Genomic DNA, 17694 nt, shown 5'->3' with positions numbered 1-17694 from the left:
ATTTTCCGTACCTTTCAAAGGCAGTTAAAAAACGCGTATAATTTTCGTCACGAAATTGATATCATAAGTTTTGTGTTTCTAGTTCAGCTTTCGTCACTCGAAAATTTTACCTCAAAGAGGTGTTTTATTTGATAACATAGACCTAAAATTTCTACAGCGAAAATACAAATTTGAGATCGATTTTAAGCGGTCGTTCTTAATATACCCATATACATACATATATTGCTCTTCAATTTCAAATCAGGCCTATTACATGCGCCCCGCGCTTTTCATTTTCAATCTCATAAATTGTTTATAATGACTTTTGCTAAAATTTCAAAATCAAAAGTTATCAAAACAAGTTCTATGGGACTGGGAATTATTATCTTCTAATTTTAGTCCATTTATAAAAGCGTGGTACATTAAAAAGTTTTTTTTTTTTAAATTTATGTTATACTTTTTGTCTTGTCTGTATAAAATTTTGCAATATCTACTAAAATAATTCAACTTGCAGTGAAAAGAGAACAAAAAACTATGCAAGCAAAATGTTGTTTGCTCCCATTTAGTATATGCCTACATGTGTACATACATACATATCTAGAGTTTTTCTAATTGTATGTCTTTGATATGATACCTACCTTACCTTTGCTATATTTATAGTATAGTTAATGTGACCAACCGTACTTCTTTCGGAAGTACAGTACTTCTTTTTGCGCTCTTGTACATCGTACTTCGAAGTACAGTCAAATGTACTTCTTTGCGAAATTTTGTACATTAGGAGAGAGATTCTGTAACCAGTTAGCGACAATTTACGGATCGCTATCGCACTTTTTGCCGCATGATATAAATGCTTTTGCGTTTGTTTCTCCCATCTTCTGGATGGTCGTCACATGGCCTGGGCGATAAATTCGTTTAAACCATTAAAGTCGCCGGGGACCGATGGCATCCTGCGCAACTGCAAAGGGCTCTGATGGTGTCGTGCAATTGGTTGGATCCTATTTATGAGAACTGCGCGAGGACCGGGTACATCCCCAAGGCTTGAAGCGTAGTCAGTGTTGCGTTCATCCTGAAGGCAGGAAAAGGCTCTGATATTTCCCGTAGGGATTTTAGACCTATCAGTCTCTTCGTTTTTGCTAAAAACATTAGAGGAACTGATAGACCTATACATAAGAAACGCGATTACTCCTGACTGTCTTTCAAGAGCTCAATATGCTTATTGCAAGAAAAGGTTGGTGAATACCGCCCTACACACATTGGGAATGTCGTCAGAGGAAGCCTTCATGCATGTAGATTATGCAGTAGAGGCCTTATTTGATATCGAGGGGGCCTTCAACAATGTCACTCCAGAGGCAATAGTCAAGTATATTCATAATCTGAGGGTTGAAACCAACCTAATAAGCTTACTTCATGGCAGAACTGTCACGGCGGAGTGTGAGAGCATCTGCACTCAGAGCAGAATCAAGCACTCCAAGCAGGAGCACTCCAAAAGGGGGCGTTCTCTCTCCCTTGCTCTTTATTGCGGTTGTAAACCACCTTCTAGAGGAATTGGAAAAAGTGGGCTGCGCCTATGTAGAGGATGTGGAACTTTTGGTTAAAGGACGACTTTTATACACCCCTTTTGATCTGGCTCAACGTCCACACTTTCTTTTACACTGTCCAACCTTCGCGAGACTAAGGTGGAAGAATTTTGGCTCGCACTTCTGAAAAAACACTGAGCTCTCATGTATCGAAATTAGCCGCATTCGAAACTTCGTAATCGGCTCGCGGCGTTAACTTAACCCAACCTAATCTGTACTTCTTTGAGCTATGAAATAGTTGGTCACATTAAGTATAGTTGAAAAGCGTTGTAAAAAAAAGGAATTGTTCAAAGTTGTTGTTGTTTGAGATTGAAAATGAGAATGTGTTTGTGAGTATGTGTTTAAAATTAAATTGCTTGCAAACGTCAAGAATTTAAAAAATCCCTCTCAGCGGTTCTACCTTCCTATTTTTTTATCATGATTTTACGTTGTAATGTTTTTATCATGGATGCATGATTCAATAATAAAAAGTTAGCTCAGAAAACTGTTTTCTCGCTCCCTCTTGATAAAATTGGCTCCCTTAGCAAGCACTGTGTGTGGGTTCGTGTGTGTGTGCAAAGCTTTTGTAAGGGAGTTAAGGGAGTATCAAAACTCGAATGTCAATAATGAGCAAACCTTTACGCTGACGACACACAATCAGTTTTGCTTTTCAATTTCCTCACACTCATTGCTTGTCAAAAATTATCAAAATAGAAAGTCATTACGTAGGCTGCATTCAATTTGAGAATCAATTTCATTATCAACATGTCGTCTTCAAGAGCTAGCTTCTGAAGAATATTTTCCGTTATTAATTCCATTGTAGATTAACATTTTAGCATGCTGAAGCTTAGTATTTTTTTATTTTCACAAAATTGATAGCAAAATTGAAACTCAAGTGAAAGGGAAAAATTTAAAGCAAGTTGCCCATTCAAGTCATAAATAAGAGAGTGTTAGTGAAAAAGTGTGAGTGTGTTGAAAACTGAAAGGGGAAAATGGAATGTGTAACGTCCCGGTTAATTATTGAATCATGTCATGGATGTCATGGATGGACCCTACCCCCTAATTTTGTTCCCTTCTATGAGAAATATAATTGCCTATTTTTGTAGATTCTTTGAAGGTCGTTTAGAGGTCGCGACCTGTAGACCTGGGTTTTTGTAGATTTATGGGTTTTTGAATGACTACTTCTGATTCGATTTCAAAGATCGAATATGGTCTGAGAAGAGGATATATAGGCCTTCAAAATGGTATATAATGAGCTATTATCGGACTTGGCTTGCTGGGATTTTTTATAGGCTAAGCAAAAAACATATTTCTCATAATTTTTTTAAATTTTAACTATCGATAACTTTCGCCATTTCAAAATATGTAATACTGTTTAAAAGCACATTTATTTTCAAACAAACTGATACCTCATTTATTGAAATCGCTTAAAAATTGTCGAAGTTAGGCAACTTTTCTTAAATACTGCCTTGAAATTATATGTTTGTGTAGTGTGTTATATACATATTTGCCCAGTGTGGCTAAGAAATTCATCAATATTTACTCAACATTTATATATACCATGATTATTTAGCAGAAAGTAGGTTTTTTTAGAAAATTTTAGCAACACAGGCGTGGCACCGCCCACTTATATCATATATGTGTATCTCAAAAACTACTTCACCGATCTCGACCAAATTTGGTATACACACTGATCTGAAAATTTTTCTAATCGGATAGAAATCGCTGCCCTTTGAGTGAAATAAAAGCAAGATATTTAATTTTTTCATACATCTTTTTATTTAAATTTTAAAATCAGTTTAGATAGAATGTAATCAATTATTTTTAAACGAAAGAGTCCTAATCAATAATGAGTCCTTGAATGAATGTATTTTTTTTTTAGTTTGGAAATTGTAGACGATGGTTTTCTACAACTTGGAGAAGAAACTGTTTTTGGTCTTCCTGATTCGTTAAAATTGAATTGTAATTTTCAATGAACGCAATTCCACGTTCAGCTGCGTCATTTACAACATTTAATTTCTAAATTTTATTTTGTGCTTTGAGGTAGTTCGGATTTTCACACCATAAACTAAGTTTTTTTTTTTCAGAAAGCCTTCTGAAACATTCATTGCTTAAAAAAAATTTAAGGTATCTTGCGTCACAAAGTCTGGTAGTTCTTGCTTTGGAATTAAATTTTTATTTATTTTTATCGTTCGGCCAGGTGCGTCTAACCCTTTTTTGTCAAAGCTAATATCATGGCTCCTTTTATTTCATCCGGCACAGAAGGTTCAAAAAATGCCAGTGCGACTAATTTCTCACTTAAATACCAAGAATGTCGAGACATGCTGTTAAATGCTACTTCCGATAATTTACAGTTGTTGTGTTTGTATTCTATAAGTTCCTTTAGTAATTTCAGATCATTGAACGGAGCTAACGTAGGCTTAGGACATGCATACCAATTTTTCAAATATATTCGAACTGTAAAAATGTTGAATTGACGCAAAGAGTTAAGTTCTCTACTAGTTAAGACGAACTGATTCCGGAATAAATAAATTTTTAAACAGTAAATTATCTTTGCCATCCACCTTGCTCAATGAACAGCTCCAGGAGCCATGATAGGAGCAATTTTATGAAAATCTTTACCTAAAAAGAGCAATGCCAGTTGGAGGAGCTCTTTGTAATCATCTCTTGGCTGGACACTTTCCATTTGATTTCGAAAGAAAGCGATCAACTCATCCCGAACTAGTGATATCTGATTAATAATATTAGGATCTTCTAATGCAGATTTGTATTCAAATTTAGAAATATTTTTCCAGTTAGTTTTAAATCTTTCAAAGAGCTTAATATTGGGCCCATTGGAGGGTTCAAAAAGAGTATTAAATACTGCACCAACTGGTAACCCCATTATATGGTGTCTGCAAGCTAAAGGAAGAAGGCCTTTCTTTTTAATTTATTTTCCAGCAAAGCACACGCCCCTTTTTTCTAAACCACTGTTGCTTGAAGTAGTATCGAAGTACATTGCTACTGTGCGATCTCCTATATTCCAGTCTTGAAGTAGGTCGTAAACTGCTTGTGCTTGAGCTTCACCAGTTCCATTGTTAATAGCTGGTACACCTAAAAGTTTCGTTTTCTCCTGATACAATCACAGCTACTCGATCAACGTTCTCCTTTGACATTAATGTTGGCAGCAATTTTCCATCCCAATGGACTGTAAATAATGTGTCTGGATTAAAATAATCTTTTAATATATTTGAAATCTTTTCCCGATATTTTATTCGTTTAAGGGCCGGTTGTTTAATGTCTGGTTATCACTACCACTATACTATCGACGATTTCGACATCATGCATGTAACATGTGATCGATAAAGCAGTAGTTGTGCTTAACCGGAGCTTCTACCTCCGATTTGTGCTAATCAGACATTGAACAACCAGCCCTAAGTCTTATGGATTCTACATTGCAGCAGATATTCTGCAAATTACACTGCAACGCATGGCATATTGCAGCTAAAATGAATGCAGCATTTCTATTGGAAACTTTTGCTCGATCCAAAGCAGCACATGCACCATCCGTCATTAAGTCAATTTTATTATTTGTGTTTGGGGTAAACAGTAGATCAACTTTAAAATTATGTTTTTCAAACAGGGTTTCCTCATTTTTTGACCCATAGTCCTGATCAGGCGATTGAGGAATTCACTTTCAATTCTTTTACGTTTGTTACTCAGCTTTGTTGTCATTTCTAGTTTTATAGTTGCATCTTCATTGTTGTTACGCGCTATTTGATTATTTTTGGCAGAAGCTATGTCGAACATATGGTCCAAGTTATAGATAAATTTTGCCATTCTGCGTGCAGTTTTCTTACCTTCGAAATTATATTCCGTTCATCTGCAAATAACATGTTATTCTTTTCCCAAAACTCAACAACTTCAGAAGATATTAATCGAGCACTGTATTATACATTTTTTTCATTTTTAATATGCTCATGAAGAAGCCGACTTAAAACCTGTTTATTTGTTGGAAAGACACAATTGGTCATATTTTCTGAGGCCCTTCCGATAAGCCATAAATCGTTCACTTGGTTGTTGTTTGGCATTGTCTTTTAACAGAAAATATTTATATTATATAACCTAACCTCACTTTAAATTATAAGGTTTTTCTAAATATGCAATACGCATTAAATAACATTACTTACATCGAAGAAAGTGTTGCTAACTTTGTACCCAAAAATAAACAATACTCAAACAAAGAAAAGAATTAAATTTTCTCTTAACTGCACAATATAATTAATAAAATAGATTTAATGACCTGTATGACCTGCTTTGGTTCGAGCAAAAATTTCTAAAGAAATGCTGAATTCATGTTAGTTGTTTTGTAGACTAAGATCGTATTCAATATCCAAAATAAAAAAAATCCCAACCGATTAGAAAAGTTTTCAGTATGGTGCTTAAGGATGGGCAGATCAGTGTGTATACCAAATTGGGTCGAGATCGGTGAAATAGTTTTTGAGATACACATATATGATATAAGTGGGCGGTGCCGCGCTAAAATTTTCTAAAAAACCTAATTTCTGCTAAATAACCATGGTATATATAAATGTTGAGTAAATATTGATGAATTTCTTAGCCACACTGCGCAAATATATAAAAATACAGTACACAAACATATAATTTCAAGGCTGTATTTAAGAAAAGTTGCCTAACTTCGACAATTTTTATGCGATTTCAATAAATGAGGTATCAGTTTGTTTGAAGATAAATGTACTTTTAAACAGTACTACATATTTTGAAATGGTGAAAGTTATCGATGGTTAAGATTAACAAATAATATGAGAAATATGTTTTTTTTTACCCGATAAAAAATCCCAACAAGCCAAGTCCGAAAATAGATCATTATATACCATTTTGAAGGCCTATATATCCTCTTCTCAGACCATATTCGATCTTTGAAATCGAATCAAAAGTAGTCATTCAAAAACCCATAAATCTACAAAATCCCATTTTCTGACATAAATCGACAGGTCGCGACCTTCACGACCTTCAAAAAATCTACAAAAACAGGCAATTCTATTTCTCATAGAAAGGACCAAAAGTAGGGGGTAGGTTCTTGAAATTCCCAAAAAAAGCATTTTCGATGGGCACCCTAATGTATATGTAACTAAAAATTGAAATATATAAATTCACATATCGATGGTCCTCTGCAGTAACGACACAACTCAAAAATCAAAAAGTCAAATCCCTTATACTGTCCCTAATGCTTGGCTAACCCATGTCTAATCCCAGCTAAAGTAAGTAGTAAAGATTATACATGAATAAGACAACAATTAAAGACATGAGCCACTTAACAATAGTACGAGTTTTTATTTTTTGAATTTTGAATTGTGTCGTTATTTTAGAGGACCATCGATATGTTTATGACAGGAAAATGATTTCGACACATTTTTTTTCAATTGCATAATTTTCCAGTATTTTTTGTTGTTGTTGGACGATAAAACATGAATGAGTATAGGTGACCATTAGGGCAAGGAGCAGGAATAGTATTTTCAGGGATAGTAGTCTGTAGTTCTAGCTTTAATTTAAGCCTAACAGGCCTTTTCTGCGCTGGTAATATAAGTTTTGTAACCGGTAATTAAAGTGTCTGTCAATTTGTAAACCTTTTTCGCATTCTGTGCTCTCTTGTAACCGGTAAATTTTGTTACCATCTCATAAACTGGTAACAAAATATTGCCCTGTGAAATATGAAATATAGGAATTTACACAAATCTTCATAGCTGAATTAGCTGAATATTTTCACTAAATTACCAACGTACCTAGAATCGCGGTGACTAGAAGTGGTAACATTTTTTGGTAATAAAATTTTTCGGTCACAAAATCTTCGGTAACGTGCAGAATAGACCTGTAAGTGGTAGGTTCTATCACCTCTTGTTTCCTTGCAAGAGGTTCTAAAATATTGCAAAAAACGCGATTTTTTTACACTTTCACCACGTTTTTCGTAAAAACTGGAGCTGATGGAAACTTTATACTTACGGATTCGTAATCAGTACAAAAATGTCTATCAAAAACATCTTTAACATTTGCCGCATCAAAATCGGTGTTGCTCTGTGTTACCTACACTAATTATATAAAGAAGAGCTCCTTCTTTTTATAAGCGGTGATCTCGCGAACTGCAGAACTGAACCGCTCAGGAACAATTTACTACAAGAGCGTGCAATTGCTGGCGCGCGAAGTCTGTCCTGCCTTTTCCAAGTTGGATAAGGAGGCAAAGGGAATGGGTCTGGTGATAAACGAGGAAAATACGAAGTATCTCAAACAAACAGTCAGCACATTCGCACCTTGGCACCGACGTCACTTTTGACAGTTATAATTTCGAGAAAGTATAGAATTTCATTTCATCTGTTACCCCGGTTTTTTTTTTGAGAAATAAAAGGGTCCTTTATAGATTTTGCGAAAATGTATTTTATTGTTAATTTTCCACAGATTTTACTTTAGTAGTAAAAATTAGTTATTAAATTTTAATCCCTATTTACATTTGCCAGCAGTTTAAACTTTGAGAGAAAAGTTCATTTGGCACGCAAGTCTTTTTCAGGTGTATTTTTTCTTAGGCTTTGTACAAAAAAAATACAAAAAGAAAAAACTGTATAAGGTTGGTCGAATGAATGGCCGTCCTAGTCACCAGTTCCGAGTCTATTCGATTTTTAAGTATGAGGCCTTATGGTGGACAAAAGGGGGAGTATAGGGGACTCAAAATGGAGAAAATTTGCCTATGGTTACAGAAGATATGGAATAAATTAACTGACGAAGACCTGCGTGCCAAATGAAGTTTTCTCTCAAAGTTTACACTGCTGCCAAATGTAAATAAGGTTTAAAATTTAAAAACTAATTAATACAACTAAAGTAAAATCTGTGGAAAGTTAAGAATAAAATACTTTTTCCTCAAAATCTATAAAGGACCCTTTTATTTCTCAAAAAAACCGGGGTAACAATTATTCGTCGCCACGTTGTACTTGGGAACCAGCATTAACACCGATAATAATGGGCCGTATGAATAAAAAATAAGCAATTGCTTTTTACTAAAATTTCTTACACTTTACTCGATTTATTCAAATAAAATTGAAGTTATTGAAATTGAAGTAAAATTTTAAGAAAAAGCAATTGCTTTGTTTTTATTCATTCGGCCCAATTTCAGCGTAGAAATCCAACGCAGAATCACTCTTGCCAGTAAGTGCTACTTTGGGCTGAGTAGGCAGTTCAGGAGCAAAGTCCTCTCTCTATAAGTCACTCATCATGCCCGTGCTGGTATATGTCGCAGAAGCATGGACAATGACAACATCCAATGGGGCGGCTCTTGGAGTATTCGAGAGAAAGATTTTGCGGAAGATATACGGGCCTTTACGCGTTGGCGATGGAGAGTACCTCAGACGATGGAACGATGCGCGGTATGAGCTTTAGAACAACATGGACATAGTGCAGCGAATTAAAGTACAGCGGCTCCGCTGGCTTGGCCATGTCGTTCGAATGGCCACCGATGCTCCAGCTCTGAAAGTATTCAACTCGGAACCCGCTGGTGGTAGCAGAGGTATAACGCTTTCGTCTGGTTTTTTAAGACGGCAATGGAGGATATGCCTTCTGTTGACCACAAAACCAAACGTGAACGTGAATTGCTAGCGAAAACGTTGGACCTAATGTTTCAATAAAAAATAATAATTTTTGAGCGGGACATAGTTTCGAGCCTGTATGAAAATTTTCGGGAAAAAGTTAAGAAGTACTATATTCATATGGCCCAAAACGCGGACTGTTACATTACATTTTGGCTCACACTAATTTTTAAATACCGCTGAAACTCGCGAGAATACAATTTTCGGATAATTTTTCTTCATGCATCTGAAAGCATAAGTATGTGGGATTATTCAATATATACAAAAATATTTTGTAACTCCTGTGGTTTAGGAGTTATGAATGTTTCAACAGCGGACTGTTGCATTACAATTTTTGGAAGTACTTTTTAAAGTTGCTTTATATTATTGAAAAAGTCTGCTCTCCTAATATAATGTTTTCAAAAGTTGGTACACAGCTTCCTAGCTTCAGGATGGAATTAAAGAACTACGTATTAATTGAACTGATAAAATTAATGTTAAGGCCAATATTTGTAAAACATAGTCGGACTGGTACGTAACAGAAAAATACTGTTACTTTACCTGTGCGATATACGTGTAGCGATAAGACTATAATTAGGTATTTAGTGTGTTTTATGCAATAAGTAGCATGAATTCAGTAGTCTTGTAATGTGAAAAGTAACTCAAAGTAATGCTCTACAGCTGTAGGTCGTTTCCGAAGTAATTTTCTGCGTATAACTCGAACTCGATCTTAGAACTGCGCCAAGATGTTGAGTTTTTCGCGGTTAATTTCACGAAAAACGGCTTTAATGGCATTTTGAAGAATAGTAGTAGTACTAGAAAAATAGGCGAAATAGTTCCAATACGTTTTTATTATTTAATCCGAAAATCTTCTTCTTCTTTTGCCTTCATATTTCGCTTCTTTTGAGTTCGTTCCTTTTTGAAATAATACAAATATCGCGTTTTTTATTTTTCTACGTAATTCTTATCTTCTCAGTTTATATAAGTTAGAAAAAATTACAGGTTTAGCTATGGGACAATAACACGTTGAATAGCTTCCAATGTTGCTTGTAAAAGGAGCCCGATCTTTAACTAAACATGAAAAAAATGTTACTTGAAAATTAAATTAGTTCAAAAGGCTGTTACGTTACAAATAGCTATCCACCGAAAACATATTGGTAATGAAGAGTATATAGAACTATTTTATTTTAGTGTGAAATAAGGCCGAAAATGCTCGAAGAAAACTATATTTTCCCTTTTTTTAGTTTGGTGGATTCCGCGCCAAAAAACTTTTTAATATCTTGGACTGTTACATTACATTAAAAAATACTGCAGACTTGATTTTCATAGAAAGCTAATCGCTGATTTTTTTATCGAATACTTTTTTATTAACCTCAAAATAATACAAGGCAAGCGAAGAGAGGCAAGTATAATGCGAAAAAGTGGTGGAACTTAAGTATAAACTACCCTTTAGTTTCATGTTGTGCTTTTTTAATTTTCCTTTGTTAAAAGGTGTCTCAAGAATAAGTGAATTTTCATGTTTGAGAGAAGGAGATTGGTGTTAATATTAATTTTGTCCGATACCTTAGAGTATGTATGGCCTAGATATAATCCAAAATCTACGAAACCTGAGAGAAACAATTTTTCCCCTTGGTTTCGTTTTCGGCGATTTGGGATTTCGGTGAAACCTGAGATGTTCAAGCGCACTGAAATATTTTTCTATCCATTTCCCAGTGCTAAAATAATTTTCACCACATTGAATTGCTGCACAACACCCTTAATTTGGTGAAAAAATAGCTAAGTTTGTTTACTGGATATACTGAGATAAAGAGAGTTGTATATTTGCGCATTAAAAGATTACCTTTAATTAAGTAAGAATTATGTAACTATCGAATATTATTTGTCAAAGGAAAAAACTCGATGCATCGCTAGTTTTTTCTACTTTTTCTTAGAAAAGTGTAATTAATTTTTCTCATAAAACTTATTATGCTTAAGTTCCGTGTTTCCTGTTATTAGCCTTTCAACTCGAAAACAAAAACATTTAGTTTAATTTTGTGTTAATTGTCAAAATTAGCACGCATCGAAATAAAGATGAAATGATATCGATGGTCCTGTGCAACAGGGTTGTTGCGAATATTATTCCGAAATAAAAGTCCTTTCTGGATAATAAACAAACCGCTTATCCAAATTAAACAAGTTTGGTACCAAATTAAAGAGGACTTTAATATATTTATAACTGAAATGTCTAACCGGGAAAGCCACATATTTAAAAATATTTCAATAAAAATATTAATCAAGTACCATAGAACAAACCGTGTGTCAGGTGTATGCATTTCTTTAGTATTAAATTATAAAAAAAAATATAAATTAAGATCGTTCGTTATTTCTGTTTAAAAGCTATTTCCTTCCTCTTTCAAATGATACCAAATTTGTTTAATTTCGACAGGCGGTTTGTTTATTATCCGGAAAGGACTTTTATTTCGGAATAATATTCGCAACAACCCTGCTGTGCAATAATGACACAGTTCAAAATTCAAAAAATAATAACCGTTACTACTTTTAAGTGCCTCATGTCTATAATCCTTGTCGAATCCATGTATAATCTTTTGTAGTTACTTTAGCAATCCTTACTTCTTATTTTAGTGTGGGATGGAAATGGATTAGACAAGAGTTAGAGACAAGAGCCACTTAACAGTAGTAACAGTTTTTGTTTTTTGAATTTCGAGTTGTGTGGTTATTGCACAGGACCATCGATAAGTAAATAAGTTGGTGAGTTTTACATCTATTGAGGAGTGGGACTTGGGATGTAATATATCGTTAGTATAGTATGGAAAGGGCTTAACTAACATCGTCGCTGAAATACAAAAAGCCGCAACTAACTAAGGATCCAAAATTCACTTTTTTATTGAATATGATGCATTTCATCGAATCTTAAGTCCCCACATCGTTTTAGGCAATACAAAAAATTTATTTAGTTGTAGTTTTTTGCATGTCTGCGACAATGTGAAATACGACCTTTTAAAATAGTATTAACGATATGTCGAAAATTTGCGTTCATTCGCCTCAAAAAATATATCAAAACACATTGAGCGCATGGAATGGAACAACCAAACGGATTTGAAGGAAAAGCCGAGCTCAGCTAACTAATAAAAATAAACTAATTACAAGCTATTAATTACAGGCGAACCTTTCCAAAAAGTCAGCAGGGAACAAAGCAGGTCTGAGACCTTTATCGTCCGTGATTCCAATAATTCAAATAATTAAAAAAACGGAGTACCTTTTTAACAAAATAAAAAGATTTTAAATTAATTGTGCTGGGAGCCACGTCTTTCAAAACAGTTTTTTTTTCGAAACTCTCATTCCTGAAAAAAAAAACAATTTATTCGCCATATCCACCTATTCACAACGTCGCTATGAGCACACATTTTTCAAACCGGTCACAGAAGACAGGATTAGAAATGAATTACAAAAACTAAAAGCGAAAAACGCTGTTGACGTAACAGGTTTTCTAAATTCTGGAACAACCAAAAGAACTGGTTCTCCAAATTGGCACACAACGGTGTTTAAACAGCGATGTTGTCATGATACCAGATTGTGAAGATGAAAGTCAAGAGGATACATCCGAGGCTGCTCTCTCCTCTCAACCGGTGCAGCGTCAACAGAAAATAATTTGTCAAGTTTCAAGATTTTCAAGTTTGTCGCCTCGAGCGAGTAGTTATTTAGTGGCGCAGGTTTGATGTACGACCCGTTAGGAAACAGGCTGTAACCCAAAAAGGCAGCAAAATTACTCTTTCTTAAATACAATGTTCCAATTTTTTAATTTAAGTACTAAATAGAAAACCATTTTTAAAAATTAATAACTTTTCCATTTTTTATTTACCTAAATCACTTAATATACTCACCAAAATTATTTCTTAAAAATATTTGACATCCGTATTCGCGTCCGCGGATGTTAGCTTTTAAACATCCGCATCCGCGGACGCAACATCCCTAGTATGTATGTATCTATGTATGTCCTGGAATTTCGGAACCAATATTTAACAAACTTCCCGATAAGCTACAGGCTTGAAACTTCAAACTTAGCTAAGAAACCGATGACAATCAGGTAGGTTCTGGAATCCGAGTGAAAGTGAAATTGGAAATGAATCCAAATCCGAGTGAATTTAATTTTGGTGTTCTGGGAAACGAAATATTTGTTCATTTTCGCACTCGGATTGCATTCACCCTAATAATGAACTTTACATCTGACATCTGCCAATTTGACACAATCTAACAAACTTTTAGCAAGCAAAGTTGTCAGTTATACACAAATAGATAACAAAGATTTAAATGAAAAACGAAAAATGAGTGCTTTAATTGCATTTGCTACCATATTTATGGAAACTGAGGAGCATGCAGAAGAAGCCCTTGATAGACGAATACTCCGGGATCATTCCAATCCATTAGAGGTTCCTGAATCGGTGTAAATATGTAATATTTGCAAGATAGAAAGTGCAGTCATTGCGAAAGGTCATGTTTTTGCTCGCTCCGTGTTTATCTAATTTAAAAGTTAATTTCATTATACAGTGGTGATGCCACTGCCTAGAAGTGCTATCTGCTCAGATTGTAATAAACCCATAAACTCTGAACCTGACATTACTTGCAAAATTTGCAAAGATAGTTTTCATACAATATGTGCAAATATCCAATTAAATGTGATTTCGGAAATTTTCGCGGAAAATAAGAACATTGTCTTTGTTTGCAATAACTGCTTACGTGTCTCATCGAACTTAATAGCAACGATCACTCATTTATCTAAAGAACTCAATGTGCTAAAATGTTAATTTGCTGAATTCTCGTGCAATAACAACTCGCAAATAAATGCTGCTTATGATGAGAGATGCTCACGCGTCAGTAAAAATGTGCCTAATGCAAAATCTAAAAACAATGCCTACAATCTACGTTCTCAAAAACGTGTTTCTAATAATTCTAACAACAAAGTTCAGTCAGATGGCTCAATTCGCGAATCTCCAGTTATCCCATCAGTCACTGTGACCGGAGAGCCTAATGCTGTTGTTGCGCCCACTTCTGTTCCTTTTTATTCTCCTTCTTCTGCTCAAATGACTGCTGCTGCTGGTGAGCCGAATGAGACTGCTTCCGTTGCCGCTCTGCTTATTAAATCTGTTGATGGAATTGTACGTCGTGATTCTACTAATGCCGACGTCGAAGCTGCTGAAAACTCTGCCAACGATCCCACCAATTTGACTACTGTATGCAGCATGAAAGATAATGAGATTGGTTCTGCTTCCGCCCCGCTTTCTGCGTCTATCGATGGACGAGTACGTCGTGACTCTGCCAACGTCGCCGCCGTAGCTGCTAAAGACTCTGCTCCCACCGACTGGATTACTGTGCGCAACAAGAAAGTGTCTAAGTTTAAAAATGCAGTTGTTGGTCAGAATATGTCAACTGAACTAGATGTTAATCTTAATAAAAAGTGGTTGCATATTTCTTCGTTTAAAACGTCTGTCAACGAAGAGGATATAATTGCCTATGTTGTTAAACATTCTGGCATTTCTAGTAATTGTTTGTCATGCTATAAACTTGTTAAAAAAGAAGATTCCCTGGAAAATTTGAAGAGTATAAATTTTAAACTCGGCGTTTCCTCAGTTTTCTTCAACAAGCTGTTGGATCCAAATGTATGGCCAGTAGGCATCAATGTCCGACCGTTTCGCTTTTTTCCCAGGCAGCAGCCTGGGTCGCAATTGCCACCCTAATTCTAACTCTAATCGCAATGGTCCGATCTCAAAAAGTTTTAGCTTAAATGTTTATTACCAAAATATTTCCGGTATGCCTACGAAGTGTAAAGAAGTATTTTTGGCTACATCCCGTTGTGATTATGATGTTTATATAATTGTTGAAACCTGGCTCAACAATGATTTTTTTGATGCGGAATTTTTCGACCCAAATCTCTTTCAAACATATCGCAAAGACAGGGATGCAAACAAAACTGGTTTCTCGAGAGGTGGTGGTGTTTTGATTGCGGTGAGGCGTACTCTTAGGTCTTCAATTATTCAGCTTATGAACCGAGATTCCCTTCTTGATCAGCTTTGTGTGTGCATTTCTGGTACGCCTGGTAAACTGTTCATTTGTGTATCCTACATACCACCCAGGGGCTTAGAATCATTATATACATCTCATGTTAATAATATTATTAATCTTTATAAAAAGAATGTCGATAGCCATTTTTGTATATTAGGAGACTTAATCTAAATAGAATTGTTTGGTCTAATTTGTTAAATAATGCTACCTTAACACCTACTAATGTAAATTTTTCCCATGAAATTAACTTTTTGGACAGTCCTTTTAGCATCAATCTTACCCAAATAATTTCCCTTCTCAATAAGCTTAGTAATATTCTTGACCTAATTTTTATAGATGAAAATATGATTTTCCAGCTAAATGAAAGTAATTTTCCCATCTGTAAATCGGATATGCATCACGTCCCTTTATTATTATCACTTAAATTTGTCGATTACTTTTCATCCTCAAATGACGGTACCCGGTCTTTTGATTTTCGAAATGCCAACTTCGAACTTTTGAATTCAATCATATCTGAAATTAATTGGAATTCGCTTTTTCTTTCAAAAAATGTCTCGGAGTGCTTTGAAGCCTTCCTACTTAGCATTCAAGAAACTCTCCACAGCAATCTTTCTCTTCTTCCGGCTCGCATACACAAGCTACCTTGGTACACTAAAAAGCTAAAGAGGTTAAAGAATAAAAGGAACAAATATTTTAAATTACATAAAGCCACCGATAATATCAGTCATAAAGAGAAATATTTAAATTTTATGTTCCAATTTAATGAGCTTGACAAATTATTATGCAATAATTATATCGCTCGTTACGAACTTGAGATAAAGTCAAACCCCAAAGCTTTCTGGAAATAAATTCGTTCCAAAAAAGGGTGCTCAAATATTCCTACTTATTTAAACTTTAACGAAAAGTCGTCTACTGGTTTGATAGATTCGGTAAATCTCTTTGCAGATTTTTTCAAATCGAATTTTGTCGCTGATACTGATTGCTATAATTTTTCAAATTGTAATACCTCTAACTCTGTAGACTTTGGATTAATGGCTGTCACTGAACTCGACGTTGTTAATGGCATCTCCGCCTTAAAGACATCTCTAAAAAGAGATCTTGATGGACTGTCCTCTTTCTTGCTTAAGAAGTGCAGTTCGTCTCTTTCAGTGCCTTTAACATATATCTTTAATCTCTCTCTTTCTACAGGTATTTTTATCGATCGTTGGAAGGTTGTCTCTATTACACCGATTTTCAAATCCGGTAATAAGAGTGATATAAAAAATTATAGGCCAATTTCTAAACATACTTCTTGCTCGAAGCTATTTGAAAAAGTAGTCAAGGAAAAATTATGCTTCTCCATCAAACGAATTTTAGACCCGCATCAATATGGTTTTGTTTGTGGGCGCTCGACAGTTACCAATTTGACAGTCTTTTCTGAGTACTGCATCTCTGCTTTCAAATGCGGCTTGCAAGTTGATACAATTTATACGGATTTCTCAAAAGCATTTGATACCGTATCGCACACATTTTATTAGGAAAGCTTAAAAGTCTCGGTTTCTGCCTATCCTATTCCTATCATGGTTAAGGTCCTATATCACTAATAGAATCTCCTTTGTTGAAATCGAGAATTCTAAATCATACCCCTTTGTGGCCACTTTGGGTGTGCCTCAGGGTAGTATTCTTGGTCCTGTATTATTTGTTTTGTTTATAAACGACATTGGGGCTTGTTTTAGTCATTCTAAATTTTTACTTACGCGCACGACCTGAAACTCTTTAGTAAGATTACCTGCCCGTCAGATGTTTATGCACTTCAATGTGACTTAAATAGGCTAACGGATTGGAGCATTAGAAATAAACTGTCTCTTAATATTAATAAATGTTTCCATATGACCTTGTCTAAATCACGGAATCTAATACCTTCAAAATACTCAGTCTCATGTGTTGAGCTTGGCAATGTTGTTGAATTCCTGGATCTAGGAGTGCTCTTTGATTCGGGATTTACCTTTGTTAACCACATCAATTACATCATTCCTAAGGCGTATTCTAACTTAGCTTTCATGAAGCGCTATGCTAGAGATTTTAAAGATCCATATACTCGCAAATTGCTTTACAATTCCTTAGTGCGGTCTAAATTGGAATGAGCATCCATAATTTGGAATCCGATATATGCGTCTCATTCCCTAAGAATTGAAAGAGTGCAGAGAAGTTTCATTCGGTTTGCTCTGCAACCGCTTCATTTTAATGAGCCTGTTCCATCTTACGCTGCTCGGTGTATGCTTATTAACGTTAAGTCTCTTGCTAGTAGAAGATCCATCCATTCCCTAATGTTCATATATGATATTATCAGGGGCTCCATTGATTCTCCGGGACTTCTGGGGCTAATATGCTTCAATACACCTAATAGAACGTTACGGTCTCATTTACCATTTCATGTTAAAGGTGCTAAATCTAAATATTATGATTTCGCCCCCGTTATTAGACTCTAAATGAATATAATAATATCTTTAATAAAC

General features: G+C 35.0%; 1 long non-coding RNA gene across 1 annotated transcript; it reads left to right on the top strand.

Moving 5' to 3' along the window:
• Positions 1-761: 761 nt before the first annotated feature.
• Positions 762-5349, top strand: LOC108374295 (uncharacterized). The gene is made up of 3 exons (XR_001849034.1): positions 762-840; positions 1203-1207; positions 5335-5349. It is a non-coding gene; the product is annotated as an uncharacterized LOC108374295 (long non-coding RNA).
• Positions 5350-17694: the final 12345 nt, after the last annotated feature.

Source organism: Rhagoletis zephyria, unplaced genomic scaffold (assembly GCF_001687245.7).
Source record: "Rhagoletis zephyria isolate East Lansing unplaced genomic scaffold, Rhagoletis_zephyria_1.1 Rzeph_scaffold_07562, whole genome shotgun sequence".
Lineage (NCBI taxonomy): Eukaryota > Metazoa > Arthropoda > Insecta > Diptera > Tephritidae > Rhagoletis > Rhagoletis zephyria.
Note: the sequence above shows the minus strand (reverse complement) of the source record. Positions and strands in the feature narration are given on the sequence as shown.